Here is a 17,253-nt window from a genome sequence, read left to right on the forward strand (position 1 = left end):
GAAATTATGCATATAAACAATCATACTGAAACTTACTGATGTGTCTGGTTACAACAGTTACAACAGCTCCGCCATTGAATTGCGCGTGAGTGGAAACTTCCCTGAAATTTTTATATGACTTTATATAAGCAGTCTTAAAGGCTGCCGTACCATTCACCACATCATAACTGCGTACCACCGACAGACCAATGCCCTCACCGAACTTTTAAGGGGGACCCTGGGTGATGTTCTCGTAATGTACGTGACATCGTGCTAACTTGGACTCTATCCTTCCAGTTAGTTGCTACATATGCATATAAAGCCACCCCGCAAAACACAACCGGAATCTCTTTGTTTTAAAGACGACTGTCGTTCTTGCGCTACTTAAAGAGACCCTGCAACTTTTTCTTCGACGTTTTTTCAAATCCTAGATGCTTGCAGAACGTAGTCACCCGACAAACCCAGTACTTAGATTAAGGTGTCGCAAATTACCTCCGCCAAAAATTACTGCCCTATGCTCATCAGATAACTTCAAAACCCACTCAAAACATTTTTCTCTCTTTGCCGGTCTTGACGTTCTTTGACCGCTCGAATGAAGTCATGAAGGCCGCGTAGTGGCTGTTGGCCGGTTTTCCTTCCGTTGCAGCAATTAAAGCTTTTCGATAGCAACTTTAAAAATAGGGCCACAAAAACAAATCAGAAACGGAAGGCTTATCTGGTGCGAAGAGGAAATCACGCAGTGCTGCTCCGTGCTGGCAAAAATTATAGCTTTCGCAGTGCTTCCAGACGCGAAGGAAAGAGTGAAAGCTTTTATAAAAAGTGTTGCAGGGCCAATTTAAACGCAGAAATTTTGGCTGTTGTATGTGTGCCTGTCTGTCTGTGACTCGATTCAGGCATCCGGCCAAAGTAAAACAGAAAGTGCGGACTAGTCTTGTATACCCACAGCCAAATTTCAACTTCGAAGTCCAGTATTAATGTTCATAGTTGCAAAATTGTTGAACAAGAACAAGACATTACGCAAATATAAGGCAGAATATCAACACATGAGTGGGATTTGTAGTGCTCCTTTTTTAAAATTTATGGACGCTTGGTTTTTGTGATAGCAAATAAAATACTACATCAACTGCAGAAAGCCGTCGCCTCCGGTTGCCTGTGCTACCTGGTGCCATTAGAAATATCAAACGGCAACAGCAAGGAACGGTTCCGCTAGATACGTTCCACGTTCCGCCTGGAATGCTCGTGGAGAAGGGTAACGTGGTTTTATAAACGTTGTAGTAGGGTGCCTCTATTCACGTGCGTCTCCGCCCTACGGCAGCGCTGGCATCGAGGCACCCGACTTGGAGCTGCCGGACGCGGCAAATTTAAATTGACTTGCGCAAACCTCTAGCGTGTTATCTTAGGAAGAACGAGACACGAGAGGAACAGCGTGAGACGTGAGCGGGAAAGTAAAGGGAGGCACGTACTTGCCATGGGTGCCAGTCGACTTCGTGGACATTTGCAACAAAGGCAGCAGATACGCGGCCAATCTTTCCGTTTGTATAGGCGCGAGCGCTCTCTGTACCCTGAGCACGATACTTCCTTTAGCCCTGAAGACTCAGACGGCACGACAATATCATGCGTCGCCAAACGCGCTGAGGAACATCATCAACTCGCACTATCACTCGCAAACGGAGAAAAACACCGTGAGAAGACGCAAAGTGACAAAACGATGTCGTCTTAGGTTCGCACCCGGCTCGCTTGTTTCTCTGTGGCTGCCAGCAACTTCTCGTCTGCTGAGCCGTAAACTGCATTCACGGTACAATGGTCCTTACAGTGGCGTAAAACGCACAAGTTTTCTCAATTGTGTCGTTGATCCCGTAACCCTGTTCCCCGACCAGCACCGCCATGGCCGTATGCAGCACCTCAACCCATGTCACCATCTCGCCACCCTGATCGCCAGGACGGCTCCTTTACGGCGGTGACACAAGTAAGAAAATACGTCGGGAGCGCCATTCCCGTGCGGACAAATGGATTCTAGTCAGCACAGGGCATGGATCTTGAGAGGATACGTGCCCCAAGACGGAAACAATTATCGCAATCAAGATAATCAACGGCAGACGCATCGTGAACGCTGGGAACGAAGAAGGCGCGTCTAGCTTCTGCTCTCTGTCAACTCTGCTCTCTGCTCTCTGCTCTCTCTGCTCTCTGCTCTCTGTCAACTCTGGCGGCCGTCTTTGTGCCGATGAGTTACAGGTCTTCTAGTCATCTAGTTAGGACATAAATAATTGAGCGCCTCGGCTGCTCTATGCCAAACCCGTTTCTCTTTTTTGTACAGTTCCTGCGGCTCTGCATATCATCGGAGGCCGGCGCACAGCAAAATGCACCACGCTTAATCATTGCGGCAGCGAAGACTGCTGAAGACGCATGCGCACACGGACCGACTGTCGCCGACCACCGGTGGTGGACACCGCCTCCTGAGCGATAGCAGAGTCCTTCAATGCTTTACTGGTCACGAAACTGCTCCGTAACACAATGGGGGAGCTTCATATCCTGCGTTTGGCCACCGCGCAGTGGTGCCACCATCTCACTGAGGTAACTCCTCGGGCGGCGTTGCGCTGGCTCAAACGGCGGAGACGCGGCGAGTTATGTTTGTTTTGTGCGGGGAAAAAATGTAACGTGCATCTCGAACTGTTATTGTGCGACTTAAGTAGTGCAACGACGATGCCGAACACGTGTTGCGTCTCGGGATGTCGTTCCTTGTACAACGACACAACAGAAAATGTTTCCTTGTTCTGTTTACTGAGTGATGGGGAGCTGCGTAAGAAATGTAGGCGTGCCATTCCAAGGTAGGAAACGGGAGATTTCAGCTTCGATTATAAGTGCGTGACGGTGTGTGGGAATGCACTGTGTGTGAGAACGAAAAAGCAATGTACCCTTTTGACAGCATCCTGGACCTAGAATTGTACAAGGCTAACTTAAAGCCGGATTTTTGTCAGATCAGTCAGGTGCTTCATTTCCTGTTTGCAAACTTGTATTACCTTGCGCTCAGGCTCGCATGTAAGAAAAGCTTTGTGACGCCCTTGTTCTTCCACTTTTCATATTTCCGCGAATTATCCCTTAGGGCCACCGCACGTGGCCGCTTCCGGTTTTCTTATCAGGCGTTTCAACCGGAGCGCCAGTGTGTTCTTTTTGTCGTATGTCCCATCGGGCAATATTGTTTGATATGGAAAGGGTTTCACCTTGTCGCTAACATAATTTTTTTTGTTTCTTCGACAATGTTCTCGATTTTGTTTCAATGGATCTGAAATTAATAAAGTTCTGAGAGTAAATGCATAGCAAACGCCGCGCAACTCACTTTATGGACGTTCATCTGTGCACGCCAAACTGCGGACTGCTTCTTCGACGTGTGTGTTTCATTCTAGTCTTTTGTAGAGCAGTAGGTCCCTTTAATAAACTTCATTCAGAAAAGCTTTGCGTCATTCTTGGCTACGTGGCAATATTCTGTTTCCTCCGTGTGCTGCACATCGCAGCGCAAACAATAAATTTTTGTACGCTGTAACACGCTCTTTTGTCTCCCTTCGTAATATTGAAATTTTTTTGTTGCGTGTGATAAAGTCACTTTTATTGGTCTTTTTTCGCTTCCTTTTTTTGCAAGGATGGCAAAGCCTGGAAGCGTAAGGACACACGGTGCAACATATATCTCTTCGTGTTTTGATCCTTCGTGTTTCTGCAGTGTTTTTAGATGTTCTCAAGTATGCACTCACACATCGAAACGCTAATACTATTGAGCGATCTTATTTAGCATTCTTTGCATTCCAGAGCAACCAACGGATTCATTAAGCGTAGTCTGAAGGACGCGTACTTGGTTTCTATTAGTTTTTTTATTGTATTATTGATAGGCCCGCAGCAGTCCGTGACTACGGAGCTACGGTAAGTTATTCACAACTTTTGCTTTAAGAAAAGCAGCAACAGAGATTTAAAAATCGGAAACACGACGGCGCAGCGCTTGTGCCAGAGGACGCAGCAGCCGTTGCCGTTCGCGGCCGAAGTATACGGTAATTTACTTGGAAAAATAAAACCCCATTGAAGGCAGGTTTTATACACAATGAATGGAATCGCCAACTACTACGAAAAAAGCACAATTAATCAGCGCGCAGTTACCAAAAGCAGCGAGCGTTTGCACGCCAAGAGCTGGCCAATATGCCGCACGCGCGGCGGCTGGATGCCCTGCGTGCAGCGGTGGAGCCTGTAGTGGCACCCGCGGTCCCTATATGAAACGAGCGCCGAAGTTTCGTGACCAGTAATGCATTGAAGGGCTCTAGCGATATATATCAACGGAGCAGCATGTAAGAAAACCGTCCACATCCTACCGTTTCGGTGGGCACATCGGCTGGTCGGCGAGAAACATGACAAATCCGCTTCTGTTTTTTGTACAGTTCGGTAACGAGTATGGATTGATTGTAGGGTTTAACGCGCCGACGCAACGCAGGGGATGAGGCGCGCCGTAGTGGAGGGCTCCGTATTAATTTTAACCACTTGGGGATCTTTTAAGTGAGCCGAAATCTGGTAGACACGGGCGTTTTTGCTCTTCGCCTCCATCAGAAAAGCGGCCTCCGCGCCCGGAAGGGAACAAGTATTCCACTGTCAAAACCAACAAAAGCTGTTTAATTAAGATGACGTGCCCACAAAGTGTCTTTTGGCTTGTTTGGTCATTCGGAATTTCGCGGTGTCGTCATTGATGCTATGTGGTGACATTCAGTCTAACTCCGGCCTTATAGTGTCCTATAACGTCTAGCTGAGCTTCTCGCCGGCCATGAAGACATTCAAAAAGGCTCGACGCGAAAGAAACAAAACTAAAGCAGGTAAAAGCATTGGCCTCGGTCATTAAAAAAGTAAATGTGAAAGTTGATTGATTGATTGATTGTAACGTTTAACGCACCGATGCAACGCAGGCGATGAGGCGCGCCGTAGTGGAGGGCTCCGGATTGATTTTGACCACCTGGGGATTTTTAGCGTGTGCCGAAATATCGAACACACGGGGGTGTTTTTGCGCTTCGCCTCCATCAGAAAAGCGGCCGCCGCGGCCAAGAATCAAAACCGCGACCGCGGGCTCTGCAAGAAAATGTGAAAGTGTCACGCGTGGAAAAAACTGTGTGAAATTTGGAAAACAAAGTGATTGACTTAGAGGACCGCAGCAGGCGCAATAATATTATAGTGTTCCGTATGCCTCAGAAAGAAAAAGAAGCGACGGGTGGCCGTGCTCAAACTGTTATTGAAGGTGTGTTTAAGAATATGCTGGACGTACACCTGAGATCGGTGGAACGAATGCCCACACTTGGGCGCAAGCAAGCAAATAAACCCCGACCGGTCGTATTAAAATTGTTTCATCACTGTGTAAAAGCGGAAGTCCTGAAAAAACTGCTATAAGCTCAAAGGCTCTGATATATCAATTGCCGAAGATATTTAGCTAGCGACAAAAGAAAAATAATAAAAAAAACGACGGGGAAGCACTTCTCAAAGTAGGAATGCCGGAGTAAAGGTTACACTGAAACACGACAAACTTAAAATTGATGATGAGCTTATTGAATGGAATGACGCCCAAAACAAAAAATCTAAAAAATCTGAAAAATCTAAAAAACAAAAAAAAAAACAAGAAAGTAAGGGAGGGGTAACCGAGTACGCTAGAAATGAAATGAAATTGAAGACGGTAAGCCTATCGTATGCCTGAACATAAATGCCCGTATCTTCATGGATAAACTGGAAGATTTCGAGAGCATTCTAATTACACATCGCCTCCATATCCTGATAATCACAGGTACCTGTTAAATTGTGACATCAGCGACCATGAAGTAACACCGCCAGACTACGAAATTTATTGAAAAGCGTGGGGTGGCGTTGCGATTATGGTTAAGGAATCATTGCACGTGATAGGGCAAGATATAGGGGGCGTTGAATGTGTTCTTATGAAACTGTATTTACACGAGCTACGTTTGGCTATCAGCGCATTTTATTGCCCTGCAAACAGGGATAACACATTCTGTGAAAAACTTATTGAGTTCCTGTGCTTAAAGCAAATGTGATACAAGCAATGATTTGTCAGCCGGAGACTTTGATGTTCTGTCCATCGAGTGGTCTGGTGAGTTCCCGGAGCCACTAGTCCCTGCGGCGAAACCTATTGTGGACCTTATTTATTTATTTATTTACAAATACTGCTGTATCAACGAAACACATAGCAGGAGTGGAAGAATTACATAAAATACATATACACGATAGACAGATATGTTTTAACAGGTTAAATAAGGTCATTAGGCGCTACACAAAGAAGTTACGGTGATCGCAATGACTGCATTTTGCGGATCTCTAAGCGTCTAACACGCATTTGGAGCGTTGTCAACGGGCTTTCCGGAAACCAGCGGTCGCACAAACCGTTCATCGCTCTAGCCCTACGGAATAACACGACCCTTGAAGTCTTGGCTGAGGATTTTGCGGACAGCTTTTCTGGAGATTCAAAGAGCCCGACCTGCCCATTATCTTCTCTGCGTTCGTCTGTCATGTATGTTCCCTTCACCTTCCGGGAGCTACTGACCGCCACGCAGAGTTTGCGCCGACGATGCGCAGCGGGTCCTGATAGGACAAGCAATCAAATGCTTGTCAATTTGCCTTTGGAGCGCAAAAAAGACTTGCTACTGCAGTTTAACGAGGTATGAGATACAGGAAGTATTCCCGCTTTGGGGAAGCTTGCATGGGTAGCACCGCTTCTAAAGCACAGCAAATACCAGGCAGACATCGCCTCTTATCGGCCCGTTTCACTCACGTCGTGTGTCGCTAAACGTATGGAAAAGCTGGTGAATGCTAGGCTGATGTGGTGGCTTCAAAGTAAGAGAAAGCTTCCGACATGCATGACTGGCTTCAGGCAACGATTATGCGCACAAGACAGCGTCCACGATCTTGTTAGTCATGTAGAACACCAGCGATCTTTTAGACTGGCGCTATTTTTTGGCGTGTCCAAAGCCTACGACAATGTCGTACAAAGCGGCATCATCCCAAAGCTGTCACAAATGGGCGTGACAGGAAATCTTCTCCGCTTCGTGCACGCTTTCATCAAAGGTGGCTCCATGCAGGTGTGATTAGGGGACGTTTTAAGTAGCACTAGAAGTTTATCGCGAGGTGTGCCACAGGGAAGTGTTCTGTCTCCTACACTTTTCAATGTGGCTATGGCGGGCCTCCCTCGAGCCGCAAAAAAGGACTGCAAGTCAGTGCACTTATCAATATATGCCGACGACATTTGCATCTGGATCTGAGGTTATCAACACAAGCGGTTGGCTATGATTGCTCAAGGAGTGATTCGTACGGCACAAGCATATCTCTCGCCCGTTGGACTAACAGTCTCCGCGGAAAAGTGTTGCTTTCTTTTGTTTCCCGGAAAGAAACGGAAAGCGACGCGCCTCAAGTTGTGATGATGATGGTTCGCTTTTTATGGCGCAAGGCCGACTAAGGGCAAAGAGCGCCAGAGAAAAGTTTATTTAATGAAGTGAAGTGGTTACCACAAAAAGGTAGGTAAAAAAAACTTGTCAACTGAACATAGTAAAATCAGTTAAAGATAATGGTGATGGCTGGTGTATAGGGCCAGGTTTGATTATGCGTGATAGGAAATGAGGTTTAAAAACTTAATGTCTGACAAATAATCAAACACACGTTTCACAGAAACACTGGCATCGTCACCTAGAAACAGCGATGGATGTAGGGGGATCTGTCTTCTGTAGAGTTCTCTGAAGTGTTTGTGTCGCGTTGTGTGAAGTGCCTTGCATGTGATTAGTATGTGCACCACGGATAGGGCCTCTCCGCATCTGCTGCACTGGGGTCTGGAAGATCCCGTCAGCAGATACGAGTGCGTTGCATGGGTGTGCCCTATCCGTAATCTGGCCAAGGCGACTTCAGAGTATCTATTGCGTGTGTCGGTGGTGTATGGTACCAAGTGAGGTTTTATTACGTGTAACTTGTCTGTTTGTTCACTCCAGTGTGTTTGCCATGTTTTGCGAAGTTGTTGTCTGATGTGTCGTTTCACGTCGGTGTAGGGTAATGTGGTTATGTCTACTGTATTCAAGAGTGCAGCAGCAGCAGCAGCCATTCGGTCCGCTGCTTCGTTCCCAGCTATACCACAGTGGCCAGGGACACAGCAAAGAACCAGTTCAAATTTGCGTACATACACAGACATAATACCCTTGACAATTAAATTTATAACGTGATTTTTTGAAGACTTTGTTGACGACAACGCCCGCACAACACTGAGAGAATCTGTATATATAATGGATTGTGGGATGTGGCATTGAAGGATATGATTAACAACCAGAAGTACATCATAAGCCTCTGACGTAAAGATACTTGTATTACTGTTAAGAGTTCTCGTGACACTAAGGCCGGGCCCATGCGCTGCGCAGGACACCGAGGTGGAAGTTTTAGAGGCGTCCGTATAAAATTCAGAACATTGGTACTTCTGCTGCAAATACAAGAAGTGCTGCAGAATTGCACATGCGGGAGCTCGGTTTTTATCTACCTGTGCGAAAGATGTGTCGCATGATACAGGGCGGAGATGCCTAGGTGCTATAAAACCTGTTAGAGAGGTTTGGATAGTATCTAAAAAGGAGACAGCAAGCTCTGACGCTTCCTCTCTAACTCTGTAAGAGAAGGGCGCAGAGAACGATGGTCGATTTAAAAGGAGTTCAGTCATGGACGTATCATGAAAAACTGATTTAAAAGGATGGTGAGGCATGGCTGAAATTTTAAAAGCATAAAGGAGATCTGTGTATACTCGCTGACGTTGTAGGTTCCATTTGTTGCACTCCACATAGAGGCTTTTGACCGGGCTAGTGCGGAAGGCGCCACACGCCAGGCGGAGCCCGAGATGGAGCACTGGGTCCAGCATTTTGAGTGATGTTTTACTTGCTGACCCATAAACAACGCTACCATAGTCCAATCGTGAACCTATCAAGCTGGTAAAAACACGTAAGAGAAGTTGTTTGTCAGCACCAAAAGAGATGTGCGACAGAACCTTCAGGATATTCACTGTTTTTAAGCATTTATGTTTTAGTTGTTTTATGTGTGGGATGAATGTCAGCTTTTCGTCAAAGATAATACCTAAGAACTTGTGTTCCTTTTTTACAGGAATAGAGACACAGTGGAGTTGAATGTCTGGATCCGGCCGAATGCCACGCCTCTTGGAAAACAAAACACAAGTGCACTTCCCTGGATTAAATTTAAAACCGTTGCTATCTGCCCAGCCGGCAAGCTTGTTCACACCAAGCTGGACTTGCCGCTCGCAGACAGACTAGTTACAAGACTTAAAAGATAATTGTACGTCGTCTACATCAATTGAACATGAAATCGACAGTGGCAATACCTTCCGAAGAGAATTCATTTTCACAATAAACAAAGTGCAACTTAAAACTCCACCCTGCGGCACGCCGTTTTCCTGCACATGAACCCTCGAAAGTGCAGCTCCAACTCGCACGCGAAACGTTCTTTCAGACAGGTAACTGGCAAGCGTGTTCATCATGTTACCCGACATGCCAAAAGACTTCAAATCGCTGAGGATGCCATACCGCCAAGCAGTGTCGTACGCCTTTTCAAGATCAAAGAATACCGTCATACAGTACTGCTTGTGTATGAAAGCATTTTTAATATATGACTCTAACGCAACGAGTTGATCGTTCGTAGATCGCCCCGCCCTGAAGCCTGCCTGGCAGCTCTCGAGAAGACCGTTGTACTCTAAGAAGTACACGAGTCTCCTGTTTATCATCTTCTCGAAGAGCTTACACAGGCAGCTTGTCAAGGCAATGGGACGATAACTGGCGGGAGAGGAAGGGTCCTTCCCTTCTTTTAGGAAAGCCACTATTATGGCATCCCTCCAAGATCATGGAATGTGTCCCAAAAGAAATATTTTATTGTAGAGGTGAAGAAGTGTTTCAAGTGTGTCTGCATGTAAGTGTTGTATCATTGTGTATGAAATCCTGTCTGCACCTGGAGCTGAAGGTTTACGAGTAACGAGTGCGACCTTCAGCTCATGAAGTGAAAAGGGGGTGTTATAAGATGAGTTCGACTTATTATTGTCTCGCAAAGACTTCTTCTCACATGATGCTTTGCGTTTAATGAAAGTGTTGGTGTAGTGTGCTGAGCTGGACACGTGTTCGAAGTGTTGTGCAAGCGTGTTGGCCTGGTCTTCGAGTGTGTCCCCTGTTGTGCTAACCAGGGGCAGGCTGTGTGTCTGTTGTCCTTTTAGTTTGCGTATTCCTGTCCAGACTTTGTGAGTGTCGGTTTATGAGTTGATGGAAGTAAGGAAGGCGCGCCAACTCTCCCTTTTCGCCTCACGACGCGCACACGCTTCCCAAGAGTTTTTGCCCGTTTAAAGAAAATGAGATTATCTGACGTCGGCTACCGGCGAAGTACACCCCACGCCTTGTTCTGGGCCTCTCCTTCCACCAGGGCCTCCTTGGGTTGCGGGACGCACTGGAGGCCTGGGGAATGGACTTTTCGGCAGCGTCGAGTATGTGCGCCGTGATGAGTTGGGCTTCTTCCTCAACGTGTAGGTGTTTTATGGTTGTGTGGTGTAGTTTAGATGTTTCTGTGAATGTACTCCAGTTTGCTTTTGATTCGTTAAACCTGTTATGGGAAGATGGACTGCATGGGCCTTTACCTATGTATGTTAGGGAAGTGGGGAAGTGGTCACTACCATATGGGTCCGTGCCCACGCCGCACTCAAGACATGAAAAGAGAATTGCAGAACCAATAGCCAAGTCGAGATGTGAGTACGTATTATGTCCTAAGTTATGGTATGTAGGCTGTTTTTTGTTGAAAAGGCATGCTCCTGAAGATGTAAGAAATTTCTCTATCAGGCGACCTCGGGCATCCGTTATGGAGGAGCCCCAAAGAGAGTTGTGCGCATTAAGGTCGCCTGTTAGGACGTATGGTTCGGGCAGCTGGTCGACCAGAGCCTCGAAGTCAGAGCTCGAAAGTGCATGATCAGGAGGAATGTATATGGAGCACACCGTTATTTATCTATTGAATATTATTGTGCGAATTGCTACAGCCTCAAGGACAGTGTTCAAAGTGACAGGATGGCATGCTAAGGATTTCCGGGCGATTACAGCCACACCCCCACAAGAGTGTGTGCAGCCAACCCTGTCCTTTCTGAATAGAATGTACCTACTTAAGAAATTTGTCTGTTTAGAATTGAGGTGTGTCTCTTGGAGACACATGAGACTTGGCTGATTGGCATGCAGGATATCATACACATCATCGAGATTTTTAAGGAGGCCTCTGCAGTTCCATTGAATGATGTTTTCTGTTCCCATTATTTACGTTTAAGAATGAATGGAGTGTGTGTGTGTATTCATGTGTCGTCTTTCAGGGCTGTTACTCTGGGATTAGGCTTTTTAGGCCTGTCTGTAGGCTTGGAAGTCGGTAGCCGCTCCTTGCGCTGCGTTGCAGGCAGGAACGGCCCGACATCCATCTAGTCGTCGGATGTCCGAGGGGTGCCCGACGGACCGGGCCCCCCGGACTTGGCCCCCCCTCGGGAGCCCTTCGTTTGAGCCGCCACTGCCGAGGGCGTCCGGGGCACCAGAGGTGGCACGGGCGGTGCGGTGGCGGTGGGAGCCGGTGCGGGGCCCGTGGTGTCCATCACCTCGGCACCCTCCAACGCACTGGAGGACGGGGAGACAGAGGCGGGAGCGGCACCGGTCCCGACAGAAGTGGTTTGCACCACAACCGCTGCTGCCTCAGCAAGCGGCGTGGTGCCGGGTTGGGCTGCGTGAGGCAACCCAGCGGGGGGCGGGGGCGTGACCAGGTCAGACTCGCTGAACTGGGTCCCTGTGGACACCAGACGCCGCTCCGCCCCCCGGCGAGCCGCGTCGGTGTACCTCCCCAGGGGGAAAGAGGCGAACCTCTTTCGCGCCTCTGGGAAGGTAAGGTTCTCAGTTACCTTGATGTTGATTATCTTTTTCTCCAGTTGGAACTTTTCACACTTGCGGGAGTACGCTGCATGCGGCCCGCCGCAGTTCACACAAGGCAGGGTATCGGATGGACAATTGTCGCTTGGATGTTCATGCGCCGCGCATTTCGCACACGTCGTTCGGCCACGGCAAGAGTTTGTACCATGCCCGAACCGCTGACACTTAAAACAGCGCCGCGGGTTCGGGATGTTCGGACGGATGGAGCAACGGATAAAACCTGCATTTATGTGTTGTGGGAGTACTGCGCGGTCAAAAGTCAAGATAATGTGCTTGGTGGGAATCTCCTTGTCGTCTCTGCGGATAGTGATGCGTCTCACGGCAGTGACGCCCTGATCCTTCAAGCCGGCAAGGAGATCCGCATCCGTTTCGTTCAAGAGATCCGTCTCGGATATCACACCCTGCGAGCTGTTGAGGCTCCGATGGGGTGTGACCCTGATGTCTAGATCAGCCAGTCTAGTCTGAGCTAGAAGCTTCGTGCACTGCTGCTTGTCATTTATTTCGATGAGGAGTTCACCAGACCTTTGTTTTTTGCACTTATATGATTTTCCTACTATGGCTTCAAGATACTTGGCGACCAAGACTGACTGAGATGCTAATGGGTGGGTTGGATTGAGCGATTCCATCACAAGAAATCGAGAAAAATTATCTCCGGTTCAGGAAATGTTAAAGATGGCAATGGGGGAAAAGATACTTCGGTGCGGCCCCTTTTCAGGGACCGATCACGTTTGGGGGGGGGGGGGGCGGGGGTTTGGAAATGTTATATAGAATAGTATAAAAGCAGGGAGACTGGGGTACTTTCTTCTTTGACCTTACCCTGGTAGTCAAAGAGGTCCCGGAGCTCCCTGCCTGGTAGACAGGCAGGGAGCCCATCGGCCGGAGCTTGACGAAGGCTCCGACGGCCACCGTTAGAGGTTTCTACCCTTCACCTTAAAAACACATCACCACGGTAGGTCACAGCTTATGTTGGGGAGCTCGGGGTTCGCGGTATCGCCAGTACCGTCACCAAGATTACTCAAGGTGCCCCGTGCGGGGCTAGCGCCTCAAGTTAACTTTAGGTGGCTTGCCAATCCGTCAAGGCGCTCGTGTGAAGTTTCTCGGCGTCACCATCGACTATAAATTATTCTGGAGGCAGGCCGTGGATTCTCCATTCACGTCCATGGTTCCCCGCTTAAATGTACTACGACGAATTGCTGTATCTAACTGAGGGAGTCACCCATGATGTATGCTTAGGCTTCACTCGGCGCTCATCTTGAATCGGGTTCTTTACCAACTACCTGTTTTGTCTCCCTCGGAGTACCAGTATGCTCGTCTGGAAGCGGTGCACCGACAGGGCGTTAAGATATCCCTAGGAGTTCCCCAGGCGGCGGCAAACAAAAAAGTCCTGGAAAAGTCCCATTTTCCACCTCTTCGCTTGATGGCGTCTCAGCGGTTGCTCTTGCAGCTTGTCCGTCTGGGAGAGTCTGCAGCCGGAAAGGCCTTGCTCAGGCGTCTCTACCTAAGGGTAGAATCTCGCATACACGTGGCGCTCAACACTCTCAGCATTCTCTACCCGCAACGGCGGAAGAACCAACATCGCTTGGAGTCACCGTGGTCTTTCGAGAGTTTGGAGTGTCAGCTAACCATCGGAAGCGAGAATGCTAGCACTTGAGCACTTGGACCGGTCGTACAGGGATTGTGTTCATGTGTTTACGGACGGATCTGTCGAGAGAAGCAGATACCAACGCAGCGGCCTTTGTGATTCCCGGCATGAACGTTTCCTGGGCGGCTGGCATTGGCTAGTTGACGTCATCAACAGCGGCAGAGTGCATAGCGATCGAGGCGGCCTTGAAAAAGATGAAATCGCTTCGGGTGCATCATGCGGTAATTCTCACGGATTCCAAGTCGACCCTACAACTCTTGCAGCTTCAATTTCCCGCAGATAAAACTCGCCAACGCTTTCTGCGTCTTCTTCAGCAGATAAACGAAAACGGATTTAGCGTTCGTTTCCAGTGGGTCCCTTCCCACGTAGGAGTGCTTGGAAATGAAGCTGCGGACCAGTTGGCTCGTGAAGCGACATCGTGCACTCGTCTTGTGAAGGTGGCCCCAGATGAACGGCGTATTTAATTTAAAAACAATCATGCAAGATCATTCCCGCTCTCTTGGCGACCACAACATCGACCTTGTGTTACCAAAGGAATGAAGAGGACAGAGGCAACCTTACTGCTCCGCATCCGGACCAACTCAGCGCGGACAGCGGCGTGGCTTCAAAAGCTGAACATTATCTCTTCCCCTCTATGCGGAACGTGTGGTGCTACAGGCGACATCGGTCATTTTATTATGGACTGCCGAGAGCATGTGGAGGAGCGGTTGGCTTTGTTTAAAGAACTGCGAAGGAAAGCCGCTCCGCATGCCTATTTGAACGATTTAATTTTCCCGGAAGGTCATTGGATCACCGTTTCGTTTGGATCACCTTTCGATCACCTTTCGTTTAATGCTGCAATTTTTAATGGTCACAAGCCTCAGCGAATCATGGTGAATTCCCGCGCATAGCGGTAAAACATGCTGATCGCGTGAGCAATTACCGGCATACCACGCAAGGCTAGGTCCAACCGTCAATAAACATCACCACCACCACCGCCACCACAAATATTAAAGACTAAAATGTATAAAACCAACAAAAATGTTACATCACATATATACACATGAAAAACCACCTAAAAGTCATAATTTCATGGAACATGTTCAGGCAAGCCTTTCAAAAACAGTTCACCGGGCAAACGTCGGAGGGCTGGCTCTAGATTGTTCCATCGTTCAGTTTTTGTGGAAAGAAAAATACTTAAAAGAATCCAAGTGCGCTTTAAAGGGACAATATTCAAGGGATAAGCGCGTCTTGTTGTGCGCCGCCAGGAATCTACGAAAGAAATTGGTAGGGCTAAACAAGTGAAACCATGAACAATCTTAGCAATAATGTCACAGTCACTCCGGTGAGATGAGGGCCGATGTGACAGTTGCTCAGCGTGAAACGTAGGGGAAAAGTTGCGATTGTAGCGACGGAGTACAAACCTAATTGCCGTCTTTTGAACAGATTCAATCTTGCCAAAATCACATTTCAAGCAAGGCGACCATACCACTGAAGCGTACTCAAGTACAGTCGCCAGCAAAAGTTTGCGGGATGTGCAGCGCGTGGCGGAGCGGCGCAAAACTGCATTGCTGCGCCATCTGCAGCCAGCAAGCGCCGGGTCGAGGCTCAAGGAACTGGCGCGTTAGGCGCGCTTTGCGCATGCCTGTCCTTTCTTTGTTACCGGGCATCTATGATCGCTCGCTTTCCCGTGACATGCTTTCGATATTTGCGGCAGCCGCGGTGGCGCTGCGTGACCATCGCCGTCGTTGTGCTATCACTGGTGCTACAAAATACGCAGCCCGCGGACGCCGTTTGCGCGGCGCGCAACGTTGAATAAATCTTAGGCTATGTTCAGACTGTCGACGCAAAAGATCATTATGCATGGACGTAAAAAGACGGCATGTCACGCTGTTCGGTGGATTGAGACATGAAATGACGTCATTCTTTAAAGTTAGTTACGACAGTTGCGGACAGTCTGAACCCGGCCTTATCTTTCAACAGGCAGTGGTGGTTGAATAGAAAATACTTTTATTTTATTTTTAACCTAAGCACCGATAAACTGTCAGCTGACCCACAATTGCCGTTGTAGTCGTCTCAGGGGCTAATTATCACAAAATTTTCTTTGGGGTAGTTCCAACAAAACAAGTTACAGCCATTTTCTGTAACTGTACGTCCTCCTTAGTCTGTCATGTATTGAATGCCGCATCGTTTACGGATTCCCTAAAAACTAATTATGACAAGTAAATGTGGTTCGGCGTAATGCTAACGGTTGTCCTCGCGGCCAATTTCAGTATGATGGTTACATGAGACCTACATTACATTGAGAGCTAGTTCTTTCCCCAGAAACTTTGCTTTGCCGCAAAATTGAATTTGGCGACGCGACTTTTTTCTAAGCACCACATCGAGGTACGCAGTTTCCAAAAGGTAGCCTTTATTTTACAGGTAGCTCCTGTAAAATAAATTTAGTCGTAGACCATTACATCACTTGGAAGATGAGATTTATTGAATGCTGCGCGCCGCGCAAACGGCGGCCGCGGGCTGCGTATTTTGTAGCACCAGTGACAGCAGAACGACAGCGATGGTCACGCGGCGACACCGAGGCTGCCGCGAATATCGAGAGCATGTCACGGGCAAGCGAGTGAACACAGGTGCCCGGTAACAAATAAAGGACAGGCATGCGCAAAGCGCGCCTAGTCCTCCAGTTCCTTGAGCCTCGACCCGGCGCTCGCTGGCTGCAGATGGCGCAGCAATGCAGTTTTGCGCCGCTCGGCCACGCGCCGCACATCCCGCAAACTTTTGCTGGCGACTGTACAGGACGGATAAGGGTTTTGTAAGAAGTTATTTCAGAAGCGGATTTCGGGTGCCAAGCGGTCTGTGCAAGCGAGATGAATCTGTCCTGCATCGCATCCGACTTAATGTGGCTTACACAAAGAATTTCCTTTTTAAACTTCGCCAGGCTTCCTCACCTCACTGCCCTACCTGTACAGTTCGCGAGGACCTGAAACACGTTCTCTGCGCAATGCCTCGCTACGAACTTGAGCGTTTCTCGGCAAAGCTTTCTCTGGGCCTTCCCGCGACCTCCCAAATCTGTTCGAGGCACCTCCTTGCGCCCGGGCTTACAACCGTCATGGCAAGTCGCGCAACAAATGCGCCCTTAGCGTTCCTGCGGTGCACTGGACTTGTGAGTGAGCTATGAACTCTCAGACAAATTACTATATTGCCTGCTTTTGTGTGCGTGTGTGTGTTTGAGTATTCATGTGCAAGGGAGAGTATTCATACATTTTCATCACACCTGCACCCGCATTTGGTGTAGCAAGTCGTGCGCGCAGCCTGGCTGACCTCACTTGTCCATTAAAGATGTTTCTCTCTCCCTCTCTCTGAAACATTCACAGCTGGATTTCGCTCCGCATTTGTACACAGCGCCCCCGCTCCCCCGCTTATGTCTCGCGAAATAGCAGTGTGTTTCGCGTCTAGTCGATCTGGAGAGTCCTACCTGGCTTAAGATTCGACGGACGCCTTTAGCATTTCAGAAGCTGCACTAGATTATTGTTTCATTCCTGTTAGACCCATTCTGTTTTTCCGAACTTGTACAGCATTTATTTTCCCGTGGTTTCAGTAACTTTCCTTGGTTCTTGCTATAAGGTGTGAGTGGGCACATATTTAACGACGAACAGCCTAGCAATATAATCA

General features: G+C 48.3%; 1 protein-coding gene across 5 annotated transcripts in view; it reads right to left on the bottom strand.

Annotated features, from left to right (window-relative positions):
• Positions 1 to 17,253, bottom strand: part of LOC144165167 (sodium/mannose cotransporter SLC5A10-like) — a 349,040-nt gene that overhangs the window by 239,760 nt on the left and 92,027 nt on the right. The window lies entirely within an intron of this gene.

Source organism: Haemaphysalis longicornis, unplaced genomic scaffold (genome assembly GCF_048455015.1).
Source record: "Haemaphysalis longicornis isolate Haplotype H1 unplaced genomic scaffold, Haemaphysalis longicornis Haplotype H1 scaffold_14, whole genome shotgun sequence".
NCBI lineage: Eukaryota > Metazoa > Arthropoda > Arachnida > Ixodida > Ixodidae > Haemaphysalis > Haemaphysalis longicornis.